Source organism: Aedes aegypti, chromosome 3, assembly GCF_002204515.2.
Source record: "Aedes aegypti strain LVP_AGWG chromosome 3, AaegL5.0 Primary Assembly, whole genome shotgun sequence".
NCBI classification, from domain to species: domain Eukaryota; kingdom Metazoa; phylum Arthropoda; class Insecta; order Diptera; family Culicidae; genus Aedes; species Aedes aegypti.
This window is the reverse complement of record NC_035109.1, coordinates 199,396,242-199,420,324: the sequence shown is the minus strand read 5'-3', so window position 1 is coordinate 199,420,324 and position 24,083 is coordinate 199,396,242. Positions and strand designations below refer to the sequence as shown.

Below are 24,083 nucleotides of genomic sequence, written 5' to 3'. Positions count from 1 at the left end.
ACCGATTGCGATGTTCCACGATTTTTTCGGATTCGAATCAAAATCCAAACTTTGCCCGTAAAATTTATTTGCGTTCCTATTATTTTCAGTGTATGAGCAAATCAGAATAGGCCCTTTGCAAATCAATTCACTTATGACTTGACACAAAAACATCATGCTCTGATTGCCTGTAGAACAACAGGAGTGTTGCCAAAATAGTTCAACTATTGAAAGACGTATATTTTATGAGTTTCTCAGTATATTGAAGATTATGCATTACAATCTTTAAAAAAAAAAGTATTAAAAGGCTCAATTGTTACCCATGCATGCTTTGTTGCCTAATTTCAATAAATTAATTAGTCATGTTCGTTTTTTTTCTGTGAATTTGAATCGTGAATAATAAATACACCGCAATTGAATATGGTTTTCTGGCAACTTGTTCCCGTAATAAAAAGTGATTGCCGAGGAAATCAAAGTGCATTAATTTTAATTTGCGATTTAAAGCTTAAACATTAAGTATTTTCGAGTGCTTTATATACAAATCAAAAGTTCAATAGTGCATAAGTGATCGGTGCGTAGCTGTTGTTAAAAAATCGGCATTGGAGCGGAAAATTGGACCTTTCAAAGTGGTGAGTTTTTCTTAAGCTGTTCTTGTGTTGTTTTATTCGGCAGCTCACGAATGACGATAATTTCGGATGCATTTGTTTCATTTATGGTGATAAGCTCCATCGAGGTTAATACGCCAATCAAGTATTATCCTCGATTTTGCTAAGCACCAATCGATATTATCCTCGATTTTAATCCCGGTATTAATTTTAGTACGCCGATTTTGGCATACTAAAGAAAATCCGAGATTAACAAAAATGTGGCTACGTGCTTAATTTTGATCACACGCACACTAGTGTAGCCATTAAAAAACAAACGTCAAAAGGAAAAAAATCAAAACAAAACAGAAAGAGTTTTTTTGCGTCGGAGATTCAAGCTGTTCCCAATATTTCCGACAATATTTCTCAGTTAAAAGGTTAGTATAACTAATAATATACACTATTAACATTCGATAAATACTGAACAGTGATATTTCGGCTGAAGGTGTTTATCCAAATTCAAGCCAATCAGCCGTTCCAACAACTTGAAAAGCGTCGTCATCTGGTCGCTGGTCCTTTGACGACAATAACTATTTCGTGCGGCCTGCGCATGGGCCATGAAATGGGCGAGAACCACATCAACATATGCATTCCAGCCAAGCCGAATGCTGCTTTCTTCATACGTGCTCGTGGCATCGATAAAGTCACCCCCAAGATTTGCAAAGAGCTGCAGTTGTTCCGACTGCGACAGATCAACAACGCCACATTCATCAAGTTGAACAAAGCCACCAAGATGCGCATTGCCGAGCGGTACATCACTTCAGCTATGGGAACCCGACGCTGAAATCGGTTCGCTACCTGATCAAAAAGCGCGGATTTGACAAGCACCGAAAAAGCTGCATTCCGAGCACCGACAACTTTGTGTATCAGTGTAAATTGGGCACCGGCTACCCCTATAAGATGCAATGCGTCGTGGATCTGGCGTATCAGATCTACACCTCCGGACTTCCATTCCGCAAGGGCAACCACTTCCTGTGGCCGTTCAAGCTCAACACCCCAAGCGATGGATGGCGCAAGAAGACCACTACGTCGAGTGCAGTGCAGGTAGGAGCGATCTCCAAAAAGAAAGTAAAAATAAAATTATTGATTATGAAATTTGCATGTACAGATGAATAAACTGCTCTGAGTCTATACATCCATTAAACTCAGTTTGTAGGGTACGAAGGGGCAAGATGGGTCACGGGGCAAGGTAGGTTAATATGATTTTGAAGCAGAAGTTATATTTTGGTGACACGAATGATTTAATTAAATGACTAACGTTTAGCTACTTGAGAGACACCTGCTCGTTTTATTTTTTACGTTTGTTACTTGTAAAACATTATGGGAAGTATGCACTTTCAACAGAAAAGTAATCGCCTATCTCGATCCATAGGAAATTTCTTGCAAGAAATGCTCAAGAAAAGCATTTTTATTTGATCGCAGTACGCAGTAAAGGAAATGTCAATTCCAATGGGGCTCACTGTAGAAAATTTCTTGACCATTTCTTTCCGCAGAAATTTTTACTTTTCTTGAGCTGAACAGCATACGTAGCTTAATGGTGTAAAATCTTAAGTGCCTTAAGCGAAACATTAGATACAATCGACTTATTATTGGAAAAGGGGCAAGTAGATCATCTTGACTTTTGAAGCCAAATTTTTAAAATTTTCTATTTTCTGCTGGAAGACTATTTTGTAACATACTTCGCTTAAGAAAGGTGGAAGTTACACGTCGTTATGAAAATGCATAGGATATTGCTTTTGAATCAAACACATATTTTATAAATGATATATGTTCATCATGATAAAAAGTCAGGATTTCGAAATAAATAATCTTTTAGTTAATTTGTTGTTCTTGTTTAATCAATAGGTATGTAAAAATTAGGAGAGCATAAAAAAAGTATGAGTATTGCATATTTGTTCAGAGAAAAATTGAATTTAGCTAAGGTTAACCCATTTTGCTTCTGAGTTCTAAAAAATCGTTCAAGCATACTTTTCATTCACCTATCATAGCTCATAAGTGTGTGAAATGTTTCAGAAAAAGAAAGTCAATTCTTTTTGTATGGGAAGATAAGGGGGTCCTTTCCTTAGGTGACCCATCTTGCCTCTCCTTACCCTATGCATTGGGGTTTTATAATAGTTTTTTTTTTAAGGAAAGCAATGTTGCTGTGTTTTGAAAATTATAACGAAATCTGACTGTACAGGTCACACGCAAATGAATGGTCATCATTCTGATGAATAATGATTCTTCAATAATACATTCCAGGGTTTACTTTAGGTACACATGAAAATTCGTTCAATAATTCGGGAGTTTTTTTAAACTACATAAATTAACCAAGAGTTTTTTTTTCAGTCAATTCTTCCAGCATCAATCCTGAAATTTCTCATTTGTCGAATTCTCCCTGGATCGATCAGGTATATCTTCCAGTGACTCGGAGAATCATAATTCAGAAAACTCAGTAAGGAATATTCCACACACTTTTCAAGTGTTTAAAGCTCGTTAAAAGAATTAGAAGAATTACAGTTAACTCTCCCTTACTCGATATTCCGTAACTCGATATCGAGTTAGAGAACCATAGTAAAAGTTGGTTTTCATGGCTAACTCGATGGTCCCTTGGATCGCATTTGCATTGATTTTGTGTACTGTAACTCGATACCTCCCTAATTCAATGGTCGGTTATGGTGGAGTTATGGAGAGTTGACTGTATTGCAGAGATACTTGAAGTTTTTTTTGCGAAATACCAAGAAAAAAATCTGGAAAAGTTTATGTACCATAAAGTACCCATATTTCGCGCGCGCTCCTAACTTCGCTCACTGTCATTTAAAACATGGTTTGCAATAGACATTTTTGTTGGCTAGTATTTTAAATAATTCTACTTCAGTCATGATTATACTACTTGCAATTATACAATCCAATATGTATTAACTAATATGGATAAAATGGCAGTGAGCGAAATTAGGAGCGTGCGCGAAATATGGTAGCATCGCGGTATTTCTTTTTAATGAATTTATAAAGAAGTTTCTATAATCATACATAATAAATAGATAAATATATGATGTTTATTTAGCCAAATTTCTGGAAAGTTTTAGAGGAAACGCCTGGTTGGTTTGATGGTTGGTTGGTTTGACTTTATTAACGAGATTTTTAGCCCTGCACGGGAAAAAATTCTATGGTAATAATTACTATTGTAGCTGACTACGCCCATTCTTGAAACTACCATGGAATTTTAGACCAATTTACTATGTTTACGGTACATCCCACCATATAACTGGTACATTCGACAGAAATAATTTACAACAATCTGATTTCGACTACAAACATGGTAAAATCAAGCGCGTTTCTGGTCTGCTGAAAATTGCCGGTGCGAGCGCTTAAGTTAACCCCCTAAAATAGTAGTTCTTACCGCACAATTTTTTTGCGTGTGGGCTAGTTCATCTCGGGACCAACGGCTTTACTTCCCTTCCGAAGGAAGTCGTCACTATAACTTTTTACGTCATAAGTAACTATGTCGGGGATGGGATTCGATCCCAGGTCCTCGGCGTGAGAGGCGAGTGTTCTAACCACTACACCAGGTCCGTCCCCAGGAAACGCCTGGAAAAATTATAGCAGTTATGTTTTTAAGTATTTGCTATTTGTGCAAAATAGCCATTTTTTCTGAAGCTATAATTATATATTAGGGGAACTTACGTATTGTCGGCAGCCTAAGCAGCTGAACTTTGAAGAACACAATTATACAGAACAATGAAGCACAACAATTAGCAGGATACACCTGAACTGCACTTGAGCACTCTTTATTTAGTAATTATTATGCACAAAACACTATTTTGTTCTCTAAATCATCTATTTCCCCTCACCAAAGTCACGAGGCACTTGTTCTTTTATCGGCAATGCATTTACTATTGTCGGCAACAAAAATGTTCACTTCGGCAATCCAAAACTTAACAAAAACTAGGTTATGTATTGGTAACTTTTCGTATTTGTTGACAATGCCTGAATTTAAACGTCACTCATTATATTCTACCCGTTGAAAGGGCCAATGCAGAAAAAACAGACTACACTGAGAACAGCATTGCATGCAACTGCAGTTATAAATAGAATAGCTGGGAGTCATATTGAATACACAACGCCACTAAATTTGTGCAGACTAAGGCACCGTCCACAAATTACGTAACGCTCTAGGGGGAGGGGGAGTAGGCTCAAACACAAAATTTATTTTTTCATACAAAGACCCTTGCGGAGAGGGGAATGGTCGAACACGATTCTCTTGATTTGTTCTTATTGCGTATCAATTCTACACGCGGCGATCTGGGCTATAGAAATTCATACATCTTGCCTTAAGAAAGATGGAACGATTATTGCAATACGAAAGCTTTATGTATCGTTTTAGCATCACCCCACATCAAAGCGTCGATAGACGAGGGGAGTGCGCACGAGCCTATCGATCGCAAGGATCTAGGTTCGATTCCAGGTTCAGGCATCAAAACTATCCTGATAGTATCACTGAGAGAATGGTTTCTATCAGAGATAGACGATAGAGTGATAGTATCCCTATCCCAAAAAATTCTCATGATGATGATGATACTATCAGTACAACACCTCTCAAATAACAATGATAGAGGGTCTGTCTTTATCAATTGATAATATTATAGAATAAAAATTGTTGGACGATGGATATAGAAAATTAACTAAATTCCATATATAGCAATCCAAAGTGGCGGCTTCAGGAGTGTAAGAATTGTTGGAAACCCATGCAGTATGGGTATTTTCAGAACGGGCGCGACGAGGGAATGACGAAAATCGATGTTCGACGCTATGAAATCAAAGATGGCGGCATCCGGTCAAGGAAAATTGCTGAAAACCCATGCAATATAGGTATTTTCGGAACGAGCACAACAAGGGGATGACGAACATCGATATCCGACGCCATTTTAAAATCCAAGATGGCGGCCTCTGGTCAAGGAAAATTGTTCAAAACCCATGCGATATGGGTATTTTCGGAACGGGCGCGACGAGGGGATGACGGAAATCGATGTGCGACGCCATTTTGAAATCCTAGATGGCGGCCTCCGGTATAGTAAAATCATATAACACTGAACATGGGGTTTCAATGATTTTATCAAACTGGAGTCCTCCATCTTAGATTTCAAAATGGCGTCGCACATCGATTTCCGTCATCCCCTCGTCGCGCCAGTTCTAAAAATACCCATATTGCATGAGTTTTCAAAAATTTTCCTTAACTCGAGGCCGCCATCTTGGATTTCAAAATGGCATCGGACATCGAATTCCGTCATCCTCTCGTCGCACCCGTTTCGAAAAAACCCATACTGCATGGGTTTTCAACGATTTTCCTTAACCGGAGGCCGCCATCTTGGATTCCAAAATAGCGTCGGATATCGATTTCCGTCATCCCCTCATTGTACTCGTTCTGAAAATACTCATATTGCATCGGTTTTTAATGATTTTACCAAAGACAAATTAAAGACCTCCATGTCCCTTGCAGTTGCCCAAAATTTTATGGCTCATAAGGTAATCTAGAATGCCGTGAAAAGTGTACTGCGATCTGTCAAACTTGGGTACCTTTTGTACTACCGACGGACCAAATGCAGTACTAGAAGTGGTACCGAATCTGAGCCCGAGTGTGACGGACCTGATTTTACCAAACCGGAGCCCGCCATCTTAGATTTCAAAATGGCGTCGCACATCGATTTCCTTCATCCCCTCATCGCGCCCGTTCCTAAAATACCCATATTGCATGAGTTTTCAACGATTTTCTTTAACCGGAGGTCACCATCTTAGATTAAAAATGGCGTCGGACATCGATTTCCGTCATCCTCTCATCGCACCCGTTTCGAAAATACCCATATTGCATGAGTTTTCAACGGTTTTCCTTAACCGGAGGCCGCCATCTTAGATTTCAAAATGGCGTCGGACATCGATTTCCGTTATTCCCTCGTCGTGCCCGTTCCGAAAATATCCATGAGAACATACCTTGAGTTATTTCTATTAGCTTTTTCCCATTATGCGCAAGATTTTGGTTTCAGTTTTTGTATCAATGATAGGATAGATAGGGATAGCTATAAAATTTTGCAGATAGTGTGATAGAGGTATCCATCTTTTTTCAAGAAGTGATAGTATCCCTATTACTACTCATAGTATCAAAAGATAGACGTGATAATGGTAAAAATATATTTTTGTTTTCAAATTTGATTTTATAACGTAAATTTATGAATTTCAATCCTTTTTCTTGCGGCGAATCTTCATAAGGGTTTCCTATGTTTATCGATAGTTCAATTTTCTGAGTGAAGTTTGTTTGGACCAATGTCACTTCCTCTCGAAGGGGTGAATTTGGGCTAATTTTACGTCTCCAATTTAAAGGAAAATAATCAAATTTTAATTATTTGTTCAGAATTTGCAATGTATTCTCATATTTAGCCGAACATATCAAGTCAAATTGCGAAATTTGTTGAAAAATAAATGAGGACTTACGCATTTTTTGCCAAAACTCACCCCCAACGACGGTACTTGCACATTTGTTTTCAAACTTCTTTAAATTCGAAAGGTAAATAATTTCACCGTGAATTGAACTGACCCGCTGAATGGCTCGATATGGTTGTGGTCTGTGAAGGTTGCTGCTCTATCATCATGTTATTATCGAGAGAATGAATGGTAACATAAAAAAAATACCGATTGCGATGTTCCACGAATTTTTCGGATTCGGAAAAATCTAAACTTTGCCAATAAAATTTATTTGCGTTCCTATTTTTCTCAGTGTATGAGAAAATCAGAATTGGCCCTTTGCAAATCAATTCACTTATGACTTGACAAAAAAACATCATGCTCTGATTGCCTGTAAAACAACAGGAGTGTTGCCAATATAGTTCAACTATTGAAAGACGTATATTTTATGTGCTTCTCAGTATACTGAAGATTATGCACTACAATCTTCAAATAAGAAAGTATTAAAAGGTTCAATTGTTACCAATGCATGCTTTGTTGCCTAATTCCAATAAATTAATTAGTCATGTTCGTTTTTTTCTGTGAATTTAAATCGTGAATAAAAAATACACCGCAATTGAATATGGTTTTCTGGCAACCTGTTCCCGTAATAAAAAGTGATTGCCGAGGAAATCAAAGTGCATTAATTTTAATTTGTGATTTAAAGCATAAAAAATAAGTATTTGCGAGTGCTTTATGCACAAATACAAAGTTCAATAGTGCATAAGTGATCGGTGCGTAGCTGTTGTGAAAAAATCGGCATTGGAGCGGAAAATTGGACTTTTTAAAGTGGTAAGTTTTTGTATGCTGTTCTTGTGTTGTTTTTTTCGGCAGCTCACGAATGACGAAAATTTCGTAAGCATTTATTTCATTTAACGATAAAACCCATGTTATACAATATTTTTGTGAAAGATGTGATTTACATGGAAGATTATAGTTCAAGGAATATGTTGAGTACAGTGAAGTTAACTCTTGTTCCGTAGATAAATTGAAACAAGGACGATAAGTTAGTGCTGCCGAAAATACCCTCAGGGTGCCGAAGCCATCATTTACCCTACTATCGGGTCCAAGAAGCCCAAAAAAATTAAAAAAAAAACCTGGGGAAACCACTGGAACAGGTTGTGAAGGAACTTGTGAATAAATTTATTGTGGAATAACAGGAAACACTCAGAAATTCTTTGAGGTAAAATGAGATCCCTGTCCATATGTATTTATAGCGTTTATTATGTTCTTGAGCACGATTTGAACGATCAAAAAAGAAATATACTAACATACTCAACATGTGTACTTAGTGCACTATCAAAGAATGAAGGAATTACCCCAAATATTTCTTTGTGTTCCACAAAAAAATTATTCACAATTCCTCCAGAACATGTAATTTGGGAGTCAGTTCAATGCATCATCAATTCCTCCCCCTTCCCCTCATTGGTCTGCATTCTGACGTGACAGGTGCCATTGTTGCCTAAAAATAGAAGATCACCAGCACTTATACACTGAGGATGCCTGTTAGTCCCAAGCAGTCATTCGGTTGGTTCCTTGTGTAAGTGCAGCTGATCTGGCGATACTGGAGTGCATCCACGGGCGGCCAATCAGGCTCAGGCTCAAGGCTCAAGTTACATGAACATATTTTTCAACTATTTAAGGAATTGTTCCAGAAATTTCTGCCACTCAACATTACTTACATTACAGACTTCTTCCGGGCAACATTTTCTTCAAGGAATTTTCATATGCACATACAAATATTAATGTTCTTCTATGTCCTAGACCATTTGCACGGTACGAGGGGTAAGGGGATAAAAAAGGAACCAAAAATGAGAAAAAAAGTTATTCTATGTAACTTTTATTTTTAATTTTAATATTTGCACCTTTCCTAATTGTCCCCCGAATCATAATTTTACGTTAAACACCTTAAATTTTTGACAGATGGCAAGAGAATAATGTACCTATTTTCTTAATAAAGGAATACAGAAATAAATTGATATTATTGTATGAAATTTTAATGAGGATTTGCCAGAAAAAAAATTAGTTGGTCCCAAATCAGAAAAAAATGTGTTTACGTTGAATTTAACGAGTCTACAGATGTGATCAATAATTGATAAAATGTTGAGGAATGGCTTCGACCATAATAAAAAGTCTGAATAAATTACACTTCTTTAGGGATAACTTATATGCTAATTCTACCTAAAGTACGGAAGTGTCGCAGTACAGTAGTTTCTCGATTTTATCACTGCTCGTTTTAATATCGCTCCAATGATAAAATTAGAAACTTTCCAACAAATTTAAAATTTTCTCGATAAATTCAAACAAACAGATTTTATAAAGTTTATTATATATTAAATCAATTTATTTATAAATAAACAAATTCAAAGTTTAATAAGTTAATGAGAAGTTGATGCTTTATCAACATGGAAAACATTGTTTTTTCATTTGTTAACAAGACTTAGAATCAACCGCTTCAGTTTTATTCATATTTTTGTTGGAGCTTTATTTCTACAAAAAATACGAAATGCTCTTTCAGCCAAATAACAACGTTGATGAATTATTCCTTAAATGTTGCAGCAGATCTCCACTCAATCAACTTATCGATTTATTTTGATATATCAATGCTCTTGATGAAAAAGCCTGGATAAAAAAGGACATCAAATTCAAGTGTCATCGAAATTGTCCAATCATTCAGAAAACTGAATCAGTCGTAATTTCATGGAATTATTAATTATTAATAAATTATTAATTGTTTTATTTTGAGTTGTGTAAGAATATTTTAGTTGAAATATTAACCCTCTTTTTCCCACGACTTTGATCGACTATTTCTTTACGAAAAAAGCGTTTTTATCAAAAGTACTTGAACAAACAATGTTGCAAATGGTCTTAATTTTTCGAATTCGGTAAAAAAGTGTTTGGTTGTTTTTCAATAGTAAATTGATTGTTTATCAATAGTTTTAATATTGAAACAGTTAGTTTACTTTTGGATTAATCTGATGAGTATATAAACATATTCTAGTAACTATTACTAAGTATTCATCTAATTCGGGTTGTCTCCAGTTCGTCGAAAACTAGTGGAGCTCTGGAGCTACTATGGGAAAGAGAGGGTTAATAAACATGAAAATTTGTATAAAAATCGCTAAGATTTTCTAAACATTTCAAATATTACAAGTGTTATTCTTCTCTATCTGGCCACTGTTTGCTAAATGGTTTGGATTTAGATAATAATGACGAAAATCCATTACTAATTAAGGTATTTTGTTGATCATATTCACGAAAATCTTTTTCTAAGGCACAAATAATTAAAGAAAAATCCTCTAATATAACAAAATGTCTGTTCAATATATTACACAATATTTTTTAACGCTTTCTCATTGATGTTAACTTTATCAATCCTAGCAATGATTTTTACATTTTTTTCTACATTTCAATTGTCTTAGGGTTTCACGGTAACAGCAGCAAAATATTACAAATTGAATTTAACCCGTATAAACTGGATACCAAAATTAAGTAACTTGAACAGGAAGGAAGTTTGTTTAAACTGTTTTACTTTTGAGCGCTACGGTATATCAAACTTTTATTCGTCAGGCAATCCTGATATTTCAATCTGTAATTTATATCAGGTAATATCAAACTTTGATTTGAATTTCCGGATTTTAATGTTTCGTTTTATCGCCCAATCGCTGAGGAAAACAAAAAATAAATATGAGGGGGGTGCTTGATAGGGATTGAATCCTGAGAAAATTGAGAGAATCTCTCACGTATCGCTCTCTGTAACTATCATAACATGCTGCACATTATGAGAGACTGTTTATCGTATACTGCTACAAGTTTGATCAGATTGGGGGATAGTAGTGCATGATAAAACCCCTCTAAACATGCTCCAAGCCTGGGGGACACTGTTGTTATTGGAAGTTCGTGGATTGTTTATCGTGCCAGTAAAGAAAAACACCTATCCCCAACGGTAAACAAGCGAGAAAAATGGATTTTATCATCGCTCTCTCGTTGGGGCTCTCGCTCGCTGCTTCCATTTATCAGACTTGTTACACCTTGCGATACAATGACGATCGTGGACCGCAACAGATGGGATGTTTTTCTTTGCTTGCTTTGATCGTGCTTCATTCTCAAATGAGAGCGAATTCTGCAACGCCTGGGGGGGTGGTTAACAGCATTTTTGACTAAATACTATGAGGGGGGAAGGGGCGGGTGTAAAAGATATGTGAAAAAAATGCTACGTCATTTATGGACGGACCCTAGTGATGTACAGTAATTTCAAAAGCGTGAATCAAAAATGACTGTTGGCTAGCAAACCTTTTCTGCCAGTTATTTCTTCAGGATTTCATCCACAGATTGTTTCAGAAATTCAATGAAGAATTCCTTCATGGATTTAATCAGGGATTCCATTAGAAATTCGTTTAAGAAAATTCGAAAAAACCTCCAAGTATTCTTCCAGGTTTACCAGGGATTCTCCAGAGACCACTTCAGGAGATTCCTTTAAGTTCAGAAATTTCTTCAGAGATTTCTTCGGGAATTTCTTCAGTGATTCTTCCAGGAATTCTTTCAGCGATTTCTTCGATGATATTTCCAGAAATGCCATCCAAAGAGTTCACTTGGAATTCTTCCAGATTTTTTTTAATATCTTCAAAAATCACTTCCGGAATTTATCGTGAGATTCTATCAGCAATTCTTTAGAATTTCAGAGATTTCTTCAGAAATTCCACCGAAGATTCTTAAAAAAAACTCCTTCGAGATTTTTTTCCATTATTTTTTTAAGGAATATTTACAGAATTCTTGAGAGTTTCTCTAGAGATTCCATCTGGAATTCCTCCAAAAATTCTCCCAGGATTTTTTCCAGAGATTCCAGGAATTTCTCCAATGTTTCAAGTTCTCCGAGGATTCTTTCTAAATACTTCGTGGCAGTGCCGCGGGAAGTGGGTAGGACAGGTAGGATATGTACTATGCAAAAAACACCTAGGTAGGACAGTCAAAGGATTGTCCTACCCACGATTCAACAAAAAAATTCAGCACAAAGCTTCATAAATAAATTTACCTAATTATATATCATCTTTTCAATATACATACAAACTATTTGATGGAGTTTCAGCGCGGCGAAACACAAGCATCAAGTATCTTCAGTTTTTTTTTTCTGAAAAAAAACTACTCAATTTCACAGAAATACTTTCAGGGTCCCCTATAGGGATCTCTCCAGACATTCTTCTAGTGATTTTTCTACCAATTCTACTAGAAATTATTCCAGCGGGTTTTCAAAGGATGCTTAGAAGAATTTCTTCGGAATTTACCTTAGGGAATCCTTGAGAATTCCAAAGCTACTACCTCCACTAAAAAACTATCCTAGAGTTTCCTCCAGATGTTAATTTTACTTCAACTGAATTCTCCAGTTGTTACATTTCTACAGAATTTCCTTCGCAGACATCCATAAGTGGAATAAAGCTTAAAAAAAAAGTTAAAAAAAAGAAATAGCTTGGGATTTATTTATTATTATTATTATTACTTCGAGAAATCCTGCCTGTTCCTTCAATATTCATCCACGTGTTCTCTCAGAAATCCAAAAATAATTATTTTTTTTTCAAAGAATTTCTTTCAAACTCACATAAATTCTATCAGATGTTACTTTGATCCTCTTTAGAAATACTTCATGTTTTCTTTTTCAATATAACCTTGGCATTTTTCTATACGCATTCTTGCAAGAATTCCTGAAAACAATCTGTCAAGACTTGCTTGAGAAAATCTCAAAGAATTACTGCTCAAATCTTTAAAGAAATCTCTGGAGCTTAGAGAAATCCTTAGTTGAATGACAATTTTATTGAAAATCCATAGAAATTTCTCGACAAGTAATTGATTGAATTTTTGAAAAACTTTTGATTGGGAATCTTAATAGATTTCCCAAGGAAATCCTTAAAAGAATCACTGGATAATATTTGGGAGCAGTTAGGACTTTTTTGAAAAATCCATCAAACATTTTTTTTTTGAGGAATTTAGGTTCTCCTTGAGAAAAACCAAGTTGAATTCTTGAGTTATCCTAAACAAAATTCTTGTGACAATACTCTATGAAAATTCGTGGATAAATTCCTTGCAAAATATCAACTAAATAAAATGCTTTAGAAACTTTCGGAGTATTGTCTAAACATTTAAGCAAATATCTGAAAGAATTTCTAATGAAATTCCTAGAGATAATTATAGAAAAACACATACAGACATATATGTCGTAATGTCGTCTGCTCTGATGCTAAGAAAAATCAAACTCTTATCTCCTGGCTCCTATTAGGTTTTGTTTTGCTTTCTTATTTGGTTACTTTTAGGTCTCTTTTTGTGTTTTTTTTTTCAGACAAGAGGTTTCTAATTTCCTAATTTCTAATTTTTAGGTCACTCAGTCGCACTAGTTTGAAAAATCTATTTTTGAGACAATCTACTTTGAATTTTTGTCAGCAATTTTTCATTCTATGGGAGTCAAAAAAAAAAACGCTTCTATGAATTACCTATGTATTTTTTCTGTTGAGTAGAAAAATCACCTGAAAGTATCGTTAGAACGCCATGAAGCAGTAGGATTTCCTCAATTTAATTCAAAATCGACCAAGATATCACTTACATCCCTGGCATTTGAGCCCTTCAAATATAGTAACTTTCAATGTCCAGCCTACGAAATCCATAGGGTTAATATTTTGCTTAGCTTCACTGTGCAAATTAAATATTTGCCAATGTTTGTCCTACTCATGGTTTCAAACGTGAACGTGCCTCTGCTTCGTGGATTCCTGAAAGAATCAATGGAGAGATTTCTGAAGAAATCCCTGGAGGAATTCGTGAAAAAATCCCTGAAGGAATTCTTGAAGAGATCTCTGAAGGTATTCCTGAAAATACCCCGCAGGTTTTTAGAAGGATTTCTCGAAGTAATTCATGATAAATCTCAGGTGAATTCTAAATGAAACGGGAATTGTTTCAAGAATGCCCTTAGAAATTCCATTATGAATTCTTACAGGAATTCCACCAGAGATTGCTTCACGGATTTCTTCAGATATCATCTAAGCAATTGGTCATCTTGGTTCGCGGAAAGTTTGATAATACGACTTCCGATCGGTTGCAAACTGCGTTAAACATTACTCTCAAATGGTGTAGTAATGAAAGGTTAAACGTAAACCCTTAAAAAACAATTACCGTGCCTTTTACCAGAAGGAAAAAAAGGAAAGCTTACACAGCCTTCTTTGAATGGAGTTCAAATTCTATTTTCGGAAGAAGTTAAACATCTTGGGGTTACTTTGGATAAGAAATCGAACTGGAACTCTCATCTGATAAAGGTCCTAAGTAAGAGTACTAATGCCCTATGGGTGTGCAATAATGCCCCACATAAAACTTGGGGCTGCGACCTAATATGGTAAACTGGATTTATTCAGCAATAGTCCGACCAAAAATTACTTATGCTTCACTGGTATGGTGGCCCAAGACAAATGAGGTAACCGCTCAGAAAAAGCTGGCTAAGTTGCAAAGACTTGCTTGTATATCAATGACAGGGGCAATGAAAACCATCGGTTGCCTTGGATGCCCTTCTTAAGGTGAAGATAAATCGAAGCCAAACCTCAAATTTTCAAGAGCACAAATCTAGAGAACCAAACATCCGTTGAGGCTGAAAACTTAATCGATTGGTCATTAGCTGGTGGTGACCAATCGATTAAGTTTTCAGCTCAAACGGGTGTTCGGTTCTACAGATTTGTGCTCTTGAAAATTTGAAGTTTGGCTTCGATTCATCTTTACCTTAATATACTGCCTTTACATCAATTCATTAAACTGCAAGCTGCAAAAAATGCCTTGCAGTTTATTCGTTATAATAAAATACTAGATGGTGATGATGGTCACATGAAGATCAAGGAATTCAATTTGAATTCAGATATGAAAACAATGCACTCTCAGAACTGAAACGCCACGGATACATCCAAGCAAGCGAAAAGATTCATAAAACCCAGTCTAGCAAAAGCCCGGGCTATACTGAATCTTAATAAAGGAAATCTTAGGGTAATAACTGGCCTGATGATCGATCACTGCCCAAGTAGGTATCATCTTAAAAAGTTAGGAAAAATCCAATCGTCTGAGTGTCGTTTTTGTAAAGCCGAAAACGGAACTTCTGAGCATTTACTCTGCAACTGCGGAGCATTGCTTGATCAAAGAATGTTAACATTTGGAAAATGGTTATTAGAGCCCTTGGAAATTTGGCAAGGTAGTCCTAATAGGGTAATAGACTTTATAAAACGAGTTGTTCTCAGTTGAGACAGTGTGACACATCAACCTGACAGACATCTCAATTGTGAAAGGATATACCATACCACAATATTCCTAAATAATGGAAGCAGTGGTTAAAAGGCTCTACAGATGAGGAAAAAAAGAAAAAAAAAAGGAATTGGTGGATAAATCCCAAAGATCTTTCTGCAGAGATTCCTCTAGGAGTTTCTTCAGGGAGTTCTTAGAGGAAAACATGAAGTACATAGTTCACAAATCACTTCTTGGAGGGATTCCTTAAAGAATTCCTTATACGAACGGTTCGAAATACTCGCAAACTGAAATAAAAAGAAAAGAGAAAAGAAAACAGAGCAGGCACCACGATGTGTCTCACCAGTGGCCTCAATCTACCCCAGCAACTCCGAGAGATTGTTATTAGAGTTGAGATTTCAGGAATCCTTGGAAGTACCGCTTCTCAAGGAATCGTTCAATTATCCTCGAAGGAATTTCGAAACAATTTTTGATCATTCCTGCTTCTGGTGAACAGATCCCTTCTTCGACCAGGAAACGGATTTTATCACTAACTTTCAATGGACAGGTCGCCTGGAGTGAGAAGTACTTCTCGTACAGCACGACAGCATCCTCTTGTCCTTGGCTGTTTTCGGTGCTCCTGCGAAAGTGTATGACCGTCACACAAAACTCCAAAATGTGCCGTTTGCCCTTCTGTTCCAGGTATTCCATAAAGTAGAACAGAGTCATCTCGCTGCAGAGCATATCCTTCAGGGTTAAACTGTCGCTCGAGAGCACCTCAAAGGTATATTTACTGTAGAAGCTGCTCTCCAGGAACGCATTCAGGTAGCTCTTCTCCATCGCCTCCAGCAGGTACTGTTGGGCGTCGTCGAAAATCCGCTCGCTGCAAGTTCCACCGCACAGGGCCAACAAAATGCGCTACATAATCGTGGCCGTCACTTCTATGTAGCTGGGCGAGTTGCTCACCAAATACTTTCGGTAGATGCAGTTTCCCGACGTTCGACAACCCGGGTCACCTTCATCCGTTGTGGTAGTTCTATCATCAAAAGCGTTCTCCGAATATGTGGAAATTAAATCGCAATCCACGCTCAGGTAGAATAAACTGTCGCACCCATCCAAGAATACACTTCTCTGCAGTCCAAAATGCCAAACGCCGTCTTTCCCAGTGCCATTTCCGCCATCAACCCGGGCATTGTCCGCACTGGCAGCCGCCTTGAAGCTCTCCACGTCGAGCAAGAATTTGACCAACGCTAGGGCTCCTTTCGTTTCCAGGTACTGCACAAAGTAGCAAATGCAACTTTGCTCGGCCAGAATATGCAGATTCCGGGACAGTCGCGACCGGACTTCCGTCGGATTATTCCACTGTTCGGCTTCCTGCAGGGCTTTCTCGTCGTTTGCCGGTTCACCACTATGATTTGCACCGCCGGAATCAATGACATCATCGGCCGAGGTCGCTTTCGATGATGGTTCCTGATGCGCCAAACTGTTGCTGCTGTTGCTTCCAGTGAGGAAATTTTTCCGCGGCACAACCGTCTATTTCAGGAACTGCAGCATTCCGACGGACACGAATTCCGATACTCCGTCGAAGGTTGGCCAAAAGACTGATTGACCGTTTTCGGATACTTCCGTCCCTGGACATAAAACAAACGAACAAAACAAAAACAACAAGTAATGACACTTTTCTTTCTTCATTTCTGCTTCTCATTCTCATACGCACACATTCTCACGCGGCTGCGTGCTTTTCGTTTAATACCGGTTTTGATGCTTAACGAACACGGTAATAAATTTAATCTCGGATTTTAGAAAATCCAGATTAAATCTCGTATTAGCATCGTCGGAGCTTACCACCATTAGTGATAAAACCCATGTTATATAATATTTTTGTGAATGGTGGGATTTACATGGAATATTAAAGTTCAAGGAATATATTGAGTACAGTGAAGGTGACTCTTCTTCCGTGGATAAGATTTAACAAGGGCGATAAGTTAGTGCTGCCGAGAATACCCTCAGGGTGCCGAAGCCATCATTTACCCTACCAGGAAGAAAGCTCTGCAGAGAATTCAAAATAAAATTTTGAAAATGATTCTGAGGCTTCCTCCCTGGTATAGTACCAATGAGTTACATAGAATATCCAATGTTGAAACATTGGAACAAATGTCAAATAAAATAATTAATAATTTCTGGCAAAAATCGTTACAATCTTCTATTGCCACGATTAATGCGTTATATGTTTAGGTTAAGTTAGGTTAAGTAAATTGAAAACGTTATTTTTTTTTTCTTTTATAAGCAGGTGAAATCAACTCACCTGTAAAAAATCTGAACTGCTACGGCAAATGAAATGTAATATGTTGTTAACAAAATGTTAATATTTTTTTTTTTTTTTTTAAAGACACTACACGTTAATGCTTCCAGTGGGCTATTTGCCCTTTGAAGGAAGCACCACACTAGACAACGGACTAGCATGCAACGCCCAGTGGCACAGTCAGAAAACATTCCTCTCGAAAAGTTTTCGGCTTGAGGCGGGAATCGAACCCACACTCCTTAGCACGATGCGGCTAAATGCCTCGGTAACACTAACCGCACGGCTACGAAGCCCACCTTAAATTTGTTTTACCAAATTAGGATGATAGTGTTGTCTAATAACACAGAACACCTAGATATAAGAAATGAATGTAATGTTTGAAATGATACTAATAAAGAAATTAAAAAAAAAACTACATCTACATTAGGGCACCCATACCACTGGGCGTGATAACCACTATACTTTCTGAGAAACCCTATAGTTTCAAGAATGTGCGCAGTCAGCTAAAATAGTAATTTTAACTAAATAATTTTCTCCCGTGCATCATTATTATGCACAACCAGTTCCCAGACCAGTGCCAAATATTTTATTGAAAAGTGTTTTCAATTTCGAGAAATAATTCGTTAAATGTGTTTTGCCATAATCAGTGCACCAGTATCCGCTCATGTTAAAATCCAAAATTTTTCGCACGGATATATTGTAGCAATATTTACACATTGCTTCAAGTATTCATTCACTGGTGTCTTCCAGAAAATTCGCCAAGGATTTCTCTACAAATGTATCCTGGGATACCTTCAATAAATATATTTACTCAAAGGTATCTATCTCTTTAAGAATTCATCAAGGATTTCGTCTAAAATTTCTTTAAAGATTAGTTCAGTAATTTTTATGTATATTCCTGTTTATTTTTAGAGAGCCAAATAAATAGCAAGGGCTTATTCACAAATTTCATAACGCTAGAGCTTTCATACAAAAAGCGTTACGAGGGGGTGGGTGGGTGCCAAGAATGTCCATTTTCAGCGTTATGAAATATGCACGCAAAAAAATTGTGCGGTAAGAACTACTATTTTAGGGGGTTAACTTAAGCGCTCGCACCGGCAATTTTCAGCAGACCAGAAACGCGCTTGATTTTACCATGTTTGTAGTCGAAATCAGATTGTTGTAAATTATTTCTGTCGAATGTACCAGTTATATGGTGGGATGTACCGTAAACATAGTAAATTGGCCTAAAATTCCATGGTAGTTTCAAGAATGGGCGTAGTCAGCTACAATAGTAATTATTACCACAGATTTTTTTCCCGTGTGTGAATGAACCCCAAGTAAATGAACTCTCTGAATATTTTATAAATCGCAGAAAAAATATGAATAATTATTTTGTGGGATTCCTAGACGAACTCGTAGAATAATTCCTGTTAAAATTGAACTCTGAATAAATACAGTCATCTCTCCCTTACTCGATATTGAAGGGACCATCGAGTTAGGGAGGTATCGAGTTACAGAACACAAAACCAATGCAACTGCGATCCAAGGGACCATCGAGTTAGCCATGAAAACCAACTTTTACTATGGTTCTCTAACTCGATATCGAGATACGGAATATCGAGTAAGGGAGAGTTAACTGTACTTCTAAGTCCATGGTAAAATTATTGAATTCACGGAAAAAAGTCTGAAGGAATGTTTTGAGGAATTTCTGGAAAATTAGCTGTATAGGTTTATGTGTCATCTACTCAAGCTACACATTAAGGAATTCGAGAAAGAATTCTTATAAGTATTTTTGAACAATTTCCTAGATGAATACTAGGATAAATCAATAGAAGGATTGTTTCACTTATTCCTTCAGAAATAATTGCGAAGCTTTTCGAAGCGATGAATAAAAAGCATAGAAAAAATCGTGACGAAAACCAGGAAAAATTTGCTTGGAGGATTCCTGTGATAAACATAGTAGGAGTTCATGGAACAATCATTGAGAAATTTCTTGAAGCTATCAGAATATGAACTATTGAATAAAAAAGCGGAGGAAGCGAAGGTACATACAAGGTATAACGTATGACATGATTGATTTGAGAAATGTCTAGAATCTTCCTGGAGAAACTCGAAGAACTGTTTTTGGATAGATCTTTGGGTAATTTCTTATGAAATCCATGCAGGTAGTATTTGAGGCATTCCTGAATATATCGCAAAAAGAATCACAAGAGGAATCTGTCGAATTATACTACAATCATTGTAATAGCCTCTTTAAAATTCCAAGAATCCGGTACTAGTTAAAAGTTATTTTTGTTCAATGGTTTTAGGTCATTATACTTCTGAAAAGAATGTCAATAATGTCGATTTGTCTAACGGGACGTCCCTCTTCTCAGCATAATGCTCTTTTGGTCAATTCCATTGAGAACTGTATTTATCAATTTTCAAATTTGTAAATCGTCTGTCAAGGACGAAGGTTCTTTATGCCCTGGGCAGTCGAATAAATTGTCTTAACGAAAAAGATCCTTATCGGTTGGGATTCTAACCATCGATCCTCAGCAAACTGGTAACTAAATATTGTGGAAAATTTTCCAAACATGCCAAAATATAATGAATATTCATATTGTCCCCAAGTATGTATGGCACCTCGCCGATACCCTTGTCCGGTGCGTTCGGCGGCGGCACACAGGTCTGGAAAGGGTTTGCCCGGTTCGATCCTAATGTTCAGGGTATCCATGGCCTCGGATTGGCGAATTTCCTCCAGCTGAAGGCGGTCAATAATGAGCCTCTGTACGTGCCATAAATTTCTTTGTTCTTATGACTTTTACTGTGCGCCGTGTGTTGGTGCTGTCTCGCTCTTCCTCACGGGCAACTTGAAAACAGGGCGCACAGTAAAAGTCAAAAGTTTTATAGCATGCATAGGCTCATAGGGAAACATTGCTGGGCATTCTTGACCGTCCACTGTGTGTACTCGCGGATCGAACAGTGTTGTGATTTAGTCCGATGCACTAGCTAGAGGCGGCCGGTTGCAGGGATCAATGGGAGACAACAATTTGTATCCTGTTTAACAGCCACGGTCGAGTGTTGTCTGTGTGATGCGGCTTCTTGTCCAGGATTTCGGAAATCTTCTCACAACATGCGACCGCACAGATGTTTCTGAGTTTCTCCTCTCTGGACCGATGCACGAGCTAACTACCTGACGTTTGAGCGGTGCCGTGTTGTTTACGTGACCATGGCAACGAGTGAATTCGGCGCCGCTCAAACGTCAAATTAATGAACTCGTGCATTGGTCCATAATCTAATTCCTACGCCGACAAGGAAAAACCACAACACGAATGTTTTGATTTTTCTCTTTTGACGTTTTCTATACGAATGCAGTAGTGTGCGTGTAGGCAAATTAATGCTCGCAGCCATTATTTGGAAAATCTCGTATTAACTTTAGTGCGCCAAAATCGCCGCACTAAAGTTAATACCGGGATTAAAATCGAAGATAATACCGTTCGATGCTTAGCAAAATCGAGGATAATACACGATTGCGGTATTAACCTCGATGGAGCTTACCACCATTAAAGATCTCTTCAAATCTCACACTGAGAAAAATCTACACGTCAAGGTCGTGTGTTTTACTTATAGATTTGCGCAAAGAGGAAAACCACATGACTTGAGTGTGGTAGCCATATGGATTTCGTAATTGACTTCACGGTATAATAACATGTGTATCAACATTAGGTTGTCATGTGAAACAAACATGAATGTCTAAATATTAAATCATGAAAACTAACTGATTTGCTTATTGAATTCGAAATGTAGTGGCTTTAGATAGTTATGTGTGATAGAACATGAATGTCATGAGACTGAAAGAAGAAATTTGGTAGAAGAACTCTTGCTCCCTAAAATATGGATTCGAGGCTCCTCTGCTTGTCGCAAGCTCACTTGAATGTTTTTTTTTTCAAGCAAGTGAGTCAGCAACAAGCGTGGCGCCGCAAATCCATATTTTGGGAAGTCCGGGATTAGCATATTTCATTTTATGCGAAGCTGAAAGCAAGGAAAATCTGTTTGTGGAATTCGATTCTCTAACACCATACATTATATCCAATGCTGGAAGTAATGCATTTCATTTATAGAAAATTAGAATGAACTCATCATCTTCACTCGGATATCTTCACTAATTGAAAGAAAAACGAATCCGCAAATTTTCCTCTAACACTTTCAGCTTCAGAGTTTGCTTCTTCTCTTTGGAACATGATGATGACTGTCGTTCGACACGAGGTCCGACCGCAATTTAGTTCACTATGGGTTGATCACTAACAATTTAGAAATTTGGAACACGCAAATCGACAGTAAGCTCATCGATTTCAAATCGACCAACTTGAACATGATGAGCATGACACAAGATAATTATAAGTTAAACACACTGAATCCGTGTTGGATGATGATATATGCACCCATAGGTTGACACACACGAATTTGAAATGGAAAGCTTCAGGAACTTATGTGGAAAATTATGGAATTCATGTTGTCGGTTGATGAATCGGTCCATGAAGCAAAACTAAAGAATTGAATGTGTAACACACACGAGGTTTGTAAGAAAATCACAACAAATCGATATAGACGTTCATGAATCGATCCATAATTTTCGGCACACGGATCAAACGTGTAGATTTTTCTCAGTGCATAGTGGTTTCTGCGCTCGTGTACATACACGTTACATATCACCAACACTACTTAAAGAGTGCTGGTGGAAAATATAAACAAAGATCAGCTGTTCCCAGTAAAATCAAACGGCAGTATTTTCAACCAGCAAATTTGCGCTTGAGTTCGTGACACCACTCGGCGAGAGCTCAATGGTTTGCCATCAATGAGAATATATACCGAGGTGAGGAAAAGACATTTAGTGTGCGTGACATCCGTGTACGGTGCAAAATGATTCACAACTACAAGCGAGCGAGCTTCCATAAGAGACCGTGTAAATTAGTGACGTAGTTATTTTTGTTTACGTTTTTATCTCTTCACCCATACGAAGCCATTGCTTCTTCTTCCACACCTTGGTATATATTCTCATTGGTGCAATAGCGCTTAGTGACATTTGAACACACGAACACTCGCATACGCTCATCATACAGTTTGTTTTTGTTTTCCTCAACGAAACTAGCCCACTCTTTCTAGACTCACCAAAATGCATATGGAAATATTACCCATTTTTTTTTTACCCAGATTTTTGGTGTTTTTTAAGACAGAGTGCATACTATTTTCCACTGAGTTTCACAACTACATCTACACTAGAGCACCCACACCATTGAGCGTGATAACCACTATATGTTAGGCGGTCGTACACACTCAATCACGATTTGCTTTGTTCGGTAATTTTTTATACTGGGTACGAATTGTAAACCATAAAAACTACCGAGCTTTCAGCTTTTTGATTGAATACTTCTGCACGCTAACTTTGAAGTACCCATTAATGGGTACTTTCGTACCCATTTCGAAGAAAAGTGGCTTAACTCATTTAATGGGTATTGGCCATTTACTCATTAAAGAGTATTTGCCTCGAACTTCAAAACATGGGTATTATTTACCCCTCATCGATTTTACAAATTACATTTTTAAAATTTACTTTCACTTACGCACAAATTGTCAAACGGTCCTAGAATACATGCGTATGAACTTCTGAAGATGATATGTCAATCCCAAGTTTTTTCGAAGTAAAATTAACTTACGCCAACACTAAACTAACGTCAAATCAAATACACACACTTCATTGGTTCAGCTATCCACTTGTATTCAATTCAATTCAATCTATTCAAATTTTGATAAATACCACTATCCGAAAACATTCACATCCATGCACACAAATCTTCTTATTTCTATCATGCAAGGAATAGTGTAGGTGCCAAAATAACCACCTTGCACGCAGGAGACCACGTATCAAGTCTGCCGACGCACACTTTGTTTTGAATTTTGCAATGTTTTATTTAATATCGACAAAGCAGCAAGGAATCTTTTCAGATATGTTGATAAAGCAGAACAAAATGCTGAGTAAATATTGTAAAATATTGTAAACTCAATCAAATTTAGTTTGAGTCAACTAAAATATACTTAGTTGAATTTTGACGTTTGCAAATTCAATAAAAATATAGTTGTCAACTACTTTATGACATAGTTATTTTAAACAATATGCTGTCAAATCAGCTAAATTTAGTTATCTCCAAATTAACTATAAAATATAACAACTACCGAAAAGCTAAACATTACATATAATTTGCAATTGGATTAGATGGACAAATTGATGTGAAGATTTGCGAAAAAGTTACACGTCTTCTCAGTGAGAATCGAACTCACGACTCCCCGATCTCTAGTTGGGGCGCGTTAACCACTACGCCATGAGAGGACTCATGAACGCAGAAGTTAACCTGAATTCGATTTCAGCTCAATAATGACGTGGTCCTTTTTCGCAAAGTGCACCTCTTTCGGAAGAATTAGATGCCCATCCA

The 24,083-nt window shown here is 37.1% G+C and overlaps 1 protein-coding gene and 1 pseudogene across 2 annotated transcripts in view; both read left to right on the top strand.

Annotated features, from left to right (window-relative positions):
* The window catches only part of LOC5572998 (unconventional myosin-XVIIIa), a 381,144-nt gene that overhangs the window by 20,811 nt on the left and 336,250 nt on the right, over nucleotides 1-24,083 (top strand). The gene's annotated exons all lie outside the window — the stretch shown is intronic.
* Nucleotides 493-1,999, top strand: LOC5571434 (annotated as a pseudogene).